This window comes from Helicoverpa zea, chromosome 23 (genome assembly GCF_022581195.2).
Source record: "Helicoverpa zea isolate HzStark_Cry1AcR chromosome 23, ilHelZeax1.1, whole genome shotgun sequence".
Lineage (NCBI taxonomy): Eukaryota > Metazoa > Arthropoda > Insecta > Lepidoptera > Noctuidae > Helicoverpa > Helicoverpa zea.
In genome coordinates this window covers 3,617,575-3,629,960 of record NC_061474.1, presented here as the reverse complement: position 1 = coordinate 3,629,960, position 12,386 = coordinate 3,617,575, and positions in this window count along the sequence as shown.

Genomic DNA, 12,386 nt, shown 5'->3' with positions numbered 1-12,386 from the left:
TGACCTACACACCTTGACAGACATACCCCAAAGATCTTCTGTTGATTTTATTTTAAGATCTTTAAAGGCCTTAACAACAGCCTCGGGGCTGGTATGTTGAAATTTAAATACTGAACTGCATGGCTTTACATTTGTTTTGAGTAAATCGATAGCTACGGCGGTTGAAGAATTTAATGATTTTGTAGTTTCGAAAGGTATTTTGGTGAAGAATGCTTCAAACTCTTGAGCTACTTCAAGGCAGGCCCGCCGTAAGCGGGCGTGCAGCGCGTGCACAGCACGCGGGCGGCACGTCCTAGGGGGCGGCAAATCTAGCGAGTTATCACGTAATATTAAAAAAAATACAATATCTTTTTACTAATGATTTGATTTCAATATTTCCGAACACAGCAATAGCGCTAAGAATATTACTTACACTGCCGGTTTCAGTTAGGTACATCTGTTGAAAGGACATTTTCAAAATTAAAGATTCTTAAAAACGATTTAAGATCAACCAGTGGCGTAGCGTGGGGCAAATGCTATTTAGGGGGCGGCAAACCCGCACGTCCGTTATGGCTTTTTATGACAATATGTTTACTTCATGAAAACTCTAAGGAAAAAATCGCGCTCGCTTCGCTCGCGGCTTTTGCACTTCACTTTTGTGCATATCTTACTTTTTGACTTTGCTTTGTTAATTTACAGTGGTCTTTATTTGTTTTGTGTCCCCAGACTAAAAAATTTTCGCGCTCGCTCCGCTCGCGCTTCCTTACATATGAAATGTGCCTTATAAGTTTTCAACGGGAAACCCACCAAATAACATATGTTACTGACTTTAAACATTGTTTTAGATATTTAAGTGCGTTAGTTTAAGTTAATCACAATCTTTCAATACATAGGAGCCACTTGGGTAATGATTGCACTGCATTGATGCCCTAAGCAATTGCTTAGTTTGCTTATGGGCTAACCCAGGACTGCTTAGGTTACTCTGAACATTTCAAGTAAATAAATTATGTGTAATGTATGTTATGTATTGCAATAGTTATTTATCCAAAAGTAGGTGGGTTTTCTGCAATCAGAGCGGTGCATGTACATATTTTTTTCTGTTGGACTAGTAAGATGGATACGAATGGGCGCGGGGGTCCGGACCTCCAGGATCCGCCCCCCCCCCCTTATATATTTTTTGTCAAAACGTATGAAGTCGTAGGGCAGCATAATCAGTTTTGCACGCGGGCGAACAAACAGCTAGCGGCGGGCCTGCTTCAAGGTTACCGTTGATGAGGCCTTTATGAGTTTCTAGGCTAAAATCAGTTTTGCGAACTTTTCGCCTACCTGTTTCGTTATTAATTACTGTCCAAGTTGTTTTTATTTTATCCTTAGAATTTTTTATTTTATTTCTAATATGAATAGATTTAGCCTGTTTACAAACGTTTTTAAATATTTTCGAATATTTTGAGACATGATCACGGAAACTTGGATCGGTGCTATAAGGCTTTAAACCATAAAGTTCAAACAGCTTTTGTCTACTTTTACGAATACCAGGAGTTGCCCAGTCACTAAATAAGAACTTGGACTTAATAATTTTAGTTTTAACTGGAAAAGCTAATTTGAATTGTTTGTTTAATATAGAGAAAAAATCGGCGTAAATATCACTTGAATTTTTAAGATTTAAGCTATGTGCACACAGTTTATCACCTAAAGTTTGATTGAATTTATCGATTTTTTTAAAAGTATATTCCCTAAATTTTATTTGTGTTTTCTCTGGTGGAGAATTAGTGCGAAAAACTTTTTTACAAAAAAATTAAACCGACTTCCCAAAACACTAAAAAGCAAAAAAAAAAACTATTTTTAGGTGCATCGGCCTAGAATTCGGTGTCTAATGGATGTTACTAAGTTAATTTTGCCACCGACTTCTAGGCCGATGCACCTAAAAATAGTTTTTTTTTTTGCTTTTTAGTGTTTTGGGAAGTCGGTTTAATTTTTTTGTAAAAAAGTTTTTTATTTAAAGCTTTTCAGTGATACGTATAGTTGTCACTATCCATACAAGTGGGAAGTTCTTATCAATACAAAGAATATAAGTCCAAATACGAGGTATTTTACATATTCAGTTGTCAAGTTCCCTCGACTTTCTCTGGTCTCCATCATCAGGTCAGCTTCAAACCTTCACTGTTGCAAAGGTCTTGTCAATACAAATAATTTAAGCCCAAACACGAGGTAGTTTACATATTCAGTTGTCGAGTTCCCTCGACCCTCTCTGGTTTCCATCATCAGATCAGCTCCAAATCTTCACTGTTGAATAGTGCTTTTAGGCGTACACCTGAGTATCAAGTTTTTACCCTATGTATGCCTACAAATTTCGAAGGTTGCCCTCGATTTCTCAGGGTTTCCATCATCAGATCCTGACCTGATGACTATGGGACCAACTGGCAGCTATTCCGAGTCGAACAAAAAAAGAATCACGTAAATCGGGCCATAAACCTCGGAGTAATCGATGTACATACATAGAAAAAAAAAAAAAAAAAAAAAAACATACCGGCCGAATTGATAACCTCCTCCTTTTTGGGAAGTCGGTTAAAAAGTGACAACTTGTCCGCTGTGATCAGAGGGCAAGTAATTCACTATTTCCTTATGTAGGTACTCACAGCTGCAAAAAACATTATCTATACAAGTAGCAGTAGTTGGTGTTATCCTAGTAGGTTCTTCGAAAACGTTACGCATATTAAATGATTTTAAAAGATTTAAGAAACTCGAACTTACAATATTACTTTCTAAAATATTAATATTGAAATCGCCACATATAATGACTGACTTACTACTGCTACTGACTTTTTTCAAGACATCTTCCATGACAGAATCAAATACACAAAGATTCTGGTGTTGCGGTGGTCTGTAGACACACACTAACACATGCTTATCTAGCTCAACACAGGACAATTCAATATTATGTTCCACTGACATATCAACTATATATTTTCTTACTTTATATTTAATAGGATTTTTTACTAATATTAAGGAGCCACCATGTATCATGGATTTCCGGCTAAAGTAACTAGCTACAGAATAATTCTCAAAATTAATAGATTCTACTTGATAATCTTTCAGCCAATGTTCTGTAATACAAATTACATCAAACTTGGTTTGTTCTAAAACTAATTCTATTTCAAGGAGTTTAGAAGAGCAACTCTGAATATTTTGGTTGAAAAGTTTTAAAATATGTTGCTCACTCTTATGTTTTTTACAACTAACTAAGTCGCCAGAAGATAACTTGCTACTATCTTAAAAATTATTAAATACTGGAATATCTTCTGTTGTCTTAATAATTAGTTTAAATTATTTATATCAGGAGTGTTCTCCACAAATGATAAAACTTGCATAGAAGAATCTATGTTACCGGTGTGTTCAATATGATTAGAATGTTCTAACATATTGTTGGTGGTGGTAGTGGTGGTAGATAGTATTTGTGGACCCCCCTTCGTACATGACGTCATCATACAACAATCTATCAGTGTGCTGTTAGTGTAACTATACAGCATACCCTCGTCCCTTACCCTATAGTTTATTATATTAGATATAATATTGTCAATATTATATGCTATCAACATAGCAATAGTGTGTCTGCAACTACCAGGAACAGATACTGCTCCCTTGATCAATGTGAAATCACTAATAAACTTATTAGTGTCAAAATATAAAAGTTTGTCACTATGACAACATGTCAACATGTGTAATGTGCAGTTTAAATTAAATATACATTTATTTTGATATTCTGAAAAACTATCAGAATAAGGAAAAGCACATAGCATTAATTTTCCCATATTCAAACTAAGTAAGGTGTCAATACCTTTCACAATGTCCTCTTTTGTTGTACCATAACTACTGCCTAACAATAGAACTATTATAGAATTACTATCTAATGTTGTACAGCTAATTTTCTCAACAATTTGGTTAAAAGTTATGTCATGGTAACTGTGATTAGTAAAGTGATGGCTAAGGTAATTGTGTAAAATTTTTCCAAAGCCAGCACCCAATGCATCTGTGAAGAGCAAAGTATTACATTTTTGCATATGAATATTCTCTGTAGCAGTTGTAGGTACAGATATATCAGGCAATGGTATTGAAGGTGATGGTTGGCTTGCACTATCACATGAAAGGCTGTTTGTCAGAGACTCATACCTCTCTGTGTTGGACTTCACCAAGTCCATCAGCTCCACTGCCTCTAATAACCGCTTGCTTAGTTGGTTTTGAGAAGACTCATATTTACTAAAAATATCCTTTAACAAAGACTCCTTGTATTTTAAATCGTTTTGGAGCTGCTGGGTTTCCATCTCATAAATAGATTTATAATATTCTAATTCAGCAGTACAGGAATTCAGTGTCTTAGTTAAGCTAATACGGTCCTTCCTACGAGAAATGTTTAATTTTAAGAGATGTTGTTTTTTTAAATATCTCTTTGACCGTTTAATGAATTTATTGATTTTAATATATTTCTTTAATTTATTATGACTCATCATAACTACAGGACATATTGGAATGGTATCATCACCAGTCAAGTCAATAGTTTCAGCTAACCTACATGGTACCTTATCTGAACTACAGGCAACTAACTCATCAAAAAGGTTGCAAGTATTAGTAACCTGTTCATTAATCTTACTACATTCTAATATAGATATAGCCTTATGGGCATTACATAACTCCTGTTCTAATTCTGTGATGCGCTGTAAAGCCAATTCATGGGTGTCACTGCACTGATGGAACGAGGACATCTCTTGTTGAAGCTGAGTGTACTGGTCGAGCACATCCATGTACTGTAGTTGTCAGTCAATTAACGTCCACTGCTGCGCGTAGGCCTGCCCCAACGAACAACAGATATAAAATACAAAAAACAAGATTTAGTGCAAGGCTAGCATTTAACAGATGTAGTATATATATAACTCTCCTAGTTTCCATTTACAATATAATGTATGTAAAGAGTTAGAAAATAAAGAATAGCTACACAAACACTGTCTCGGTATAACTAATAACATCAAATTATTCAACCCCCAGGGCGGACAATATTTCTAAATGAACTGCTAAACACAGTGGCACGCATGCTAATATATTACATATTCACATAAATTCGTATCACCTGTCATGTTAACTATGAATTATAGGCCGTTAATAAAATAGGAACATTGTCAACAACTCACATCGGCCTATTTACAAGTAAAGCAACGCTTGGCGCGGTCGCTCCTTAGATGGGGGGATACCATTTTGTCATGATGAGTTCCTCCCAGTTTCGGAAGACACGCAAGTGTCCCGGCTGTCATTTGAATATCTTTGGCAGGCATTACAGATTGTCAAATGCTAGAGAGTCTGACAACCAATCTTAAGGGTGTGAGGCCCAGGCAACTGGGTTGAAGAGGTCAGACCAGCGGGGCCCAGCAGGGCCAAGGCCTGCCGGGGCTGCGGGTTGTTCGAAAGAGATACCGCGGCCCTGGTACATAAAAGGCCTATGACGGAACACGACGGTTTTTAGTCAGTGAGAGTCTGACACTCCCTCTCCGCTGCTAACCCACAGCGGGAGGGGTCATTTGATGATTTTTGACGTCGTTAAAAAAAAAAAAAAAAAGAGGTCAAACAGGCAGTCGCGCAGTGGTCCTCAGCTGCATCAAGTGAGACTGGGAACCAAACCCAATATGGTTCGCCAGGCAGAGGATTAATATACAAGTACAAATAAGTAAGTGCCTAGCTACATCATTAAACTCTATAACAAAACATATGATCTTAACACCAGAAATTTCGGCACACGATTATCATCACAAAAAAATGACAGACAAAAAAACTCATAGTGTTTCTATAGTAATAGTAAACTGGAGGATATCAGAACATTACGCAAGTTGACGCGCGGTGCATAGCAAAGCGAGTGCATTGCTATACGATGCGCGTACGACGGTGAAAACTCACCGCCTTCGCCGACGCTAATAGTTGTCCAACTATATGTATATGTATGTGTAGTTGACGCCTTGTTCTGTGTATTATTTATGTTTACTTATATACTTTTGTATGTAAACAGGAATAAGGAATATTTTTTTAATTGAAGAACTAAGAGTGCACACTGCACAAGTATTAATCGGGTATCAGATTGACTGGAAAATTTGATCGGAATCAAAATCATCAACCCTAGCATTTTTCCAACTATGTTGTGGTCAGCTTACAATCTAACCGGATGCAGCTGTGTTTCACAAGGAGTGACTGTCTATCTGACCAGTCTTACCTAGAGGTATTGGAGTGGTCTAGCTTCTAACTACCCATAATGACTGCCAAAGATGATCAAATGATCACCAGGACCAACAGTTTATCGTGCCACCCGAAACACGAAACTCTTGTTTACAAACGCAATGTTTCATAATATTACGACTATTTTGTAGCAGGAAAATTGTTATCGCATTGCACAATATCTGACTAAGATATGTAAAGTTCTTGTAAGAATAAGAATATTAATTTGCATACGTGGTCCTACTACTTTTTAAAACGTCATTTTTTGCTACAATTAGGTACGTCAGATTTTCCGTTATTTTTCCCTATAACATTACTTAACTTTAAGTCTTAACCTAAGAAGTCGCATTTCAGTAAGTATAAAACCGATATGTAATTCCTATTATTATATTTTTTTAGGAGTTACATATTTAGCAGCATATTTTCATTTGTACATTTTCCATTTAAGTCCGACACCAATACTTTTGTACCAACATTTTTAACATAACTTAAACCTCAATAAAAATGAGTCATCTTCACTAATTCCACAATTAACACGTCCCCGTATTACCATAAACCTAAGTTTAAGAGAGGATACCATAAAAAGGCATACTTTATAGATTAGAAAACTAGGAACTAGAAATCTAACATATAGTATAGACTTGTTTTCTAATAACTAGTGTACGCTCGCGTGCGAAAGTGTTCGTTGGATTAAAGTAATGAGTACTTGGGCTTAGATTGTTTTGGATTTAGTTGATATGTATAATTATGAAATATTTTGCGAGTGTTTGGTGTATGGAAAGTTAAATAAAAAATCAAAAATTGGATTTTTTATTTTACTAACAATAAGAAATATCAAATCTTTCGGAATTGTTCAACTGGTGGAGAATAAATACTGAATGAAATTCCATTATCATCATCATCACCGCATGACACATTCCTCTTCTCATACAGAGAAGGGGTAGGTGTTATGTGAATCACCACGGATTGGCGATTTCAGACCATAAAGTCCAGGTTTCCTCAAGATACTGTCCTTCACCTTTTACTCAGTCATTGATGTCTGAGATATAAATAGATTTCTATATTATTTGTCAGTCGTTTAAAAGATGATATAACAAATTGTACGAGTGATACCTGGGTTACCTATAAATTTATTTACGAAGAATTCTTGAATCATGATGTAATAAAAGCAAAAGTCTTGTTTATATCTTGTTATTCGCAATTAAGATGGAAATTATTATATTATGACTAATCAAAAGGTATTCCCTGTCAATTGCTCAACGCCACATCACATTATACAACGTTGGAGCGAAACACGTCGACAAACACAACATGTGTGATCACCTTTAGTTTATAGTCTTTATAGGTATTACGTGTAACAATATGATTGTAGTTCGACTTGTATGTAGTTTTAATGTTTCTTACATCATTAACGTCATCCGTAGCATTATCTGGGTGGAAATGGCTATAGTTTTCCCAACTACGTGTCAAACTGATGCAACGTCGTTAAAAAAAAAATGCAGCAGAGTATAAGTGTCATACAGACGGAATTGCGTTGCTGGGGAGTTTGTTCCACCATTTCTTCTTTCCCGCAAAAACACATAGGAAGTGGTGAAGGGCGGGCGTTTTGGGGGCTGTCTTTTGTAAATTTGACCTTTAAAAAGTGCTGGTTTTCAGCCTATTTTGAGTAAATGACTTTTTATCTTTTTATTATTTCTTTTACATGGACTACTGCCTATCTGACCTCCTGAACCGCGGGCCACTTGATACGTCATCTACATATCTATTCTGAATGTTTTTTCTTGGATTCATGTTTTTATAGTAAAACTGGTGTCTCCTTTCGAAGACGAATCCGTCTTCCACACTTAAGCGTCAATCGAGGAGTTCCCGAAGGCTTAATCTTGTCCATCTACGGGATGGTTTGAAAAAGTTTCCGTGGCCCTGGTACATGAAGACCTCATGAAGAAACATGAGAGGTTTATCCGTTTTTTATATTAAGATCTTGAAACTTACTTCCGCTACACTTTTTTAAGGAAATATGTGTTTTTCGAGAAAGAAAAAAAGGGCTACATTGTATCTGGGTATATCTAATATACGTCTAAGAACGAAGATGGAACCGTGGGAAAGAATTGCTCTATCTGTATTCATTTCATCTATAATAATAATAAATCATTTATTCAGATAACCAAAGATCCGTTTGGTTAGTAATTACAATCTAGCCTTATAACTATTGTTAGTAAACTGACACAATACAGACATGAATTAAAATATCACCCTCCGCACCATCTTAACCAAGATTGGAAAAGTAATATCTTTCCCTAATATTTTGAGGATGCTGTTGCTGGTCTGTCGTACTATGAATCTATGAATCACTCACATATCTACACAATACTTATTACATATTACTAAAACATTTGTAACTTAAAAAAAAACTGCTAACAACACAACACCAACAAAATCAAAATTCTAAAATCCAAGGCCATATACCATTGACCCTGAAAACTTCACCATGAAACGAAATAAGTATGAAAATGGGCAGGGACGCATCATTCAAATATATTCGTGAACTCGTTGGCTTGACGTCAGCAAAAGCGAATGACCAGTTTGTTTATTCACCCTCTTATATGCTACGTATTGGATACATACACATTTAATATTTAAGTAATGCTGTAATGTTTTCTAACATTTTGGCGAATATAATATGGTGTTTTGACTGTTCATATGTCTCGTTCTTTATTGGTATGACAATTTAAAATAAGGAAGAAAGATAGGTATTATTTGAGTACGCGCAGAAAATTATCTAGTTGCAATTTCATGAAATGATATTTATGATACTCTAGGTATGAATTCTTAAGAAGGGTTTCATTCATTACAGCTGAAAAATCCTATTGGTCCCTTTAATAAGGAACATCATTATATAAATATCATCGTAATACCTCTATATGCTGCGGGTTGTTCGAAAGAGATACCGCGGCCCTGGTACATAAAAGGCCTATGACGGAACACGACGGTTTTTAGTCAGTAAGAGTCTGACACTCCCTCACCGCTGCTAACCCACAGCGGGAGGGGTCATTTGATGATTTTTGACGTCTTTAAAAAAATACCTCTATATAAGTATAAGTCTGCAAAGAATTTGTATTAATAGAATGTGAGGTTTCTTATAGAATGACTAAAACCAAAAGTCCCAACAAACAGACCTAAGAATATCTTTAGATTACGTGACTGTCTGTACCAGCGGATTGGATATCGTCAGATAAGAAAGCAGTTTTCTCCCCACAGGGAAAAGGAAACGTCTCGACCGACCGCCTGATAGCTGCCGGCACTTGTAGTGACCACGCGTTCTGTTATAGCAGGATAAATTCCTACCTAAATTCAAGATGGCCACTAATAAATAAATAAAAATAAGTTCATTGACTCAGTTTTTACTCAATTCTTTTAATATAACATAAATCTATACTAATATTATAAAGAGGAAAACTTTGTTTGTTTGTTTGGTTGTAATAGATAAACTCAAAAACTACCGGACCGATTTTAAATATTCTTCCACCATTAGAGAGCTATATTATCTTCGAGTAACATAGGCCATATTTTATCCCGGTGCGGGCAGTAGCTCCCACGGGATGCGGGTGAAACCGCGGGAAAACGGCTAGTAATAAAATAAAACTCATCATCTCCCGAGCCTTTTCCCAACTATGTTGGGGTCGGCTTTCAGTCTAACCGGATGTAGCTGAGTACCGTGCTTTACAAGGAGCTACTGCCTATCTGACCTCCTCAACCCAGTTACCTGGGTCCCTTATAAATGACTAAGTAAAAGTTCACTGACTCAGATTTCTTAAAATAACAATTCTTTTAATATAGCATAAATAAATAAAATAAAAAGTGTATATGAAACAATAAATATAATTTTTGCTTATTTTTTCGTGGCTTTTTTTTTGTTTTATGCAGAAAAAGTATTCGATGTAAAACTGATTGTGAGTGAAAAGATGGGGTTTTTTGGGCAACGGGAAAGAAATTTGTGAAATATGGATTTTTACATCGGTTTAGTCATTAAAATCCCAAATAACTTTTCAAACTCATTTCCTCGTTTGTTCTGACTGCTCTTTTTGATGGAGGAGAGACAGAAGATTACAAAAAAAAATAGATTGATGATGTTACTCATATCGTTAGGTACATAACGTAATTCTATATGTAACGCCTCATATCTGCATAAGAATGCAGATATGACTCGTAAAAATCTTTAAAATCTTTATCTTTAAGTAACACCAGAAACTGTGTATAAACCTTTTGACACGAAAAATTAATATTTGAAATGGTAAGTGACGAGGTGTCCAAAATATGTTGATTATCAATATATCACAGATTTTTTTTTAAATATATATCATGTGTGCATCATAAAAACGATCATACAACTGTCAAAAAGTAGGTAGCTGTCCTTATTTTATTCTCAAGTCGTGGTCACCCCAGTTGTACAGTTTCCCTCCATTTTCCACACAGCTGTTGTATTATTGTGTTGGCTATTATGTAAGCGGATCCGATGATCCATTGATATTAAAATATTTCGTAGCACATTAACAGCTGCATTTGTTAAGCTATAACTCACGTGAGACATCGAGAAACTATTTTTTTTCCAAGTTATTTTAAGTTACTTTACTTTTGTCTTATAGATACCAAGACTCTCAAGTAGGTGCGAGTTTTTGGGTATATCCAGTCCAATATATCAATCTAACTTTTCTAAGTTACAGGTATGTAAATTCTGAGTATTTAGATAGACGTAAGAATCCATATTAAGCAAACCTCGTCTTTAAACATCTGAAATCGCTATCAGCTTTGAGAAAGAGTGGTATTGCTTCCCTGTATAAGAGGCCTTTGTCCTACTATCATCATCATCATCATCATCTTAGCCATAGGACGTCCACTGCTGAACATAGGCCTCCCCTTTAGATCTCCACAGACACCTATTGGACCTACTATAGAACAATAAAAATACTGATGATGGTGCCTTTATATTCAGATATCTATAGAAATCCGTCATGTCTTGTTATATGTATAACGCAAATACTTTATTTTAAACTTTGTCAGGAAAAAAGTGGTCACTAGTGGCAATGCGCACATTACAACGATCAGGTATTGCCCAACTAAAAACTTCAACATTATAGTAATCTGTGCTTTAACTCCATTCATGATTAACGACAAACAGCAAGCAAAGACCACATATTCATTCATGAATTACCACCAATATTATTATTTAACCATTATTCAATAACAATATAAACACACTAACAATAATAAACAATTAATTAATCATAACCAAACATGTTTACGGGAACACAATAAAAACCCGGCTAAAGCATTTTCCTACTATATAGTATAAATACAGAGCTCATTACGTCAATTCATTCAGGATTTCAGTTTTCTGTTTATCAATGAATACATTTGTTTCCTCTCCTGAAATAGTTGTTTTTGTAAATAAACAGTATTCTGTAATATCAAAGTTATCACTAACTGTCAACAGGATATCCCCCGTGGAACTTCGAATAAGGTGTCATCTTTTTCCTCTTAAAATTCTGCCTTTAATTTGTATGCAAGAAGGTTAAAATTGGATTTAGAACAATAAGTCTAAGAAAGCTTAAAAGGACGGATATTTTACGGCAGTTTAAGGCAATAAGAACTGAAAGTAAAATATTTTATTATGGACTTATGAGTTCCAATGCTTTACCTAACAAGTTCAAGAAGTTGAACTTCTATGAAATCTTATTTCATTAGGGTATTTTTTATCCAGGTGTGGGAAGTAGCTGACACAGGAAAAACAACAGGTAACAGCTGGTAAATAAAGTAAATAAGATGATTTGTTTTTATAAGGCACATAAAACCATATAGTGTATAAACGTACACTTTTATTTCGTTCCAAAAACCCCTCAATACCGGGAAGCCTAAAAATACTTACTTTACATAAAAACTCAATCAATATTCGACCTTAATACATTCGTATTAAAGTCCACTGAAACAGTGAGAGGCGTTGAATTTTTTCTCATACGAATGATTCACGCAGTGATTGTATTGAAATTATACAAATTATTTAATGTTAATTGCATGTAAGCTTTGATTTATTCTTTAATACTGATATTCTTTTGAATAAATACTAATATAACAAAGAGGAGACATATTTTATTCGTTTGTTT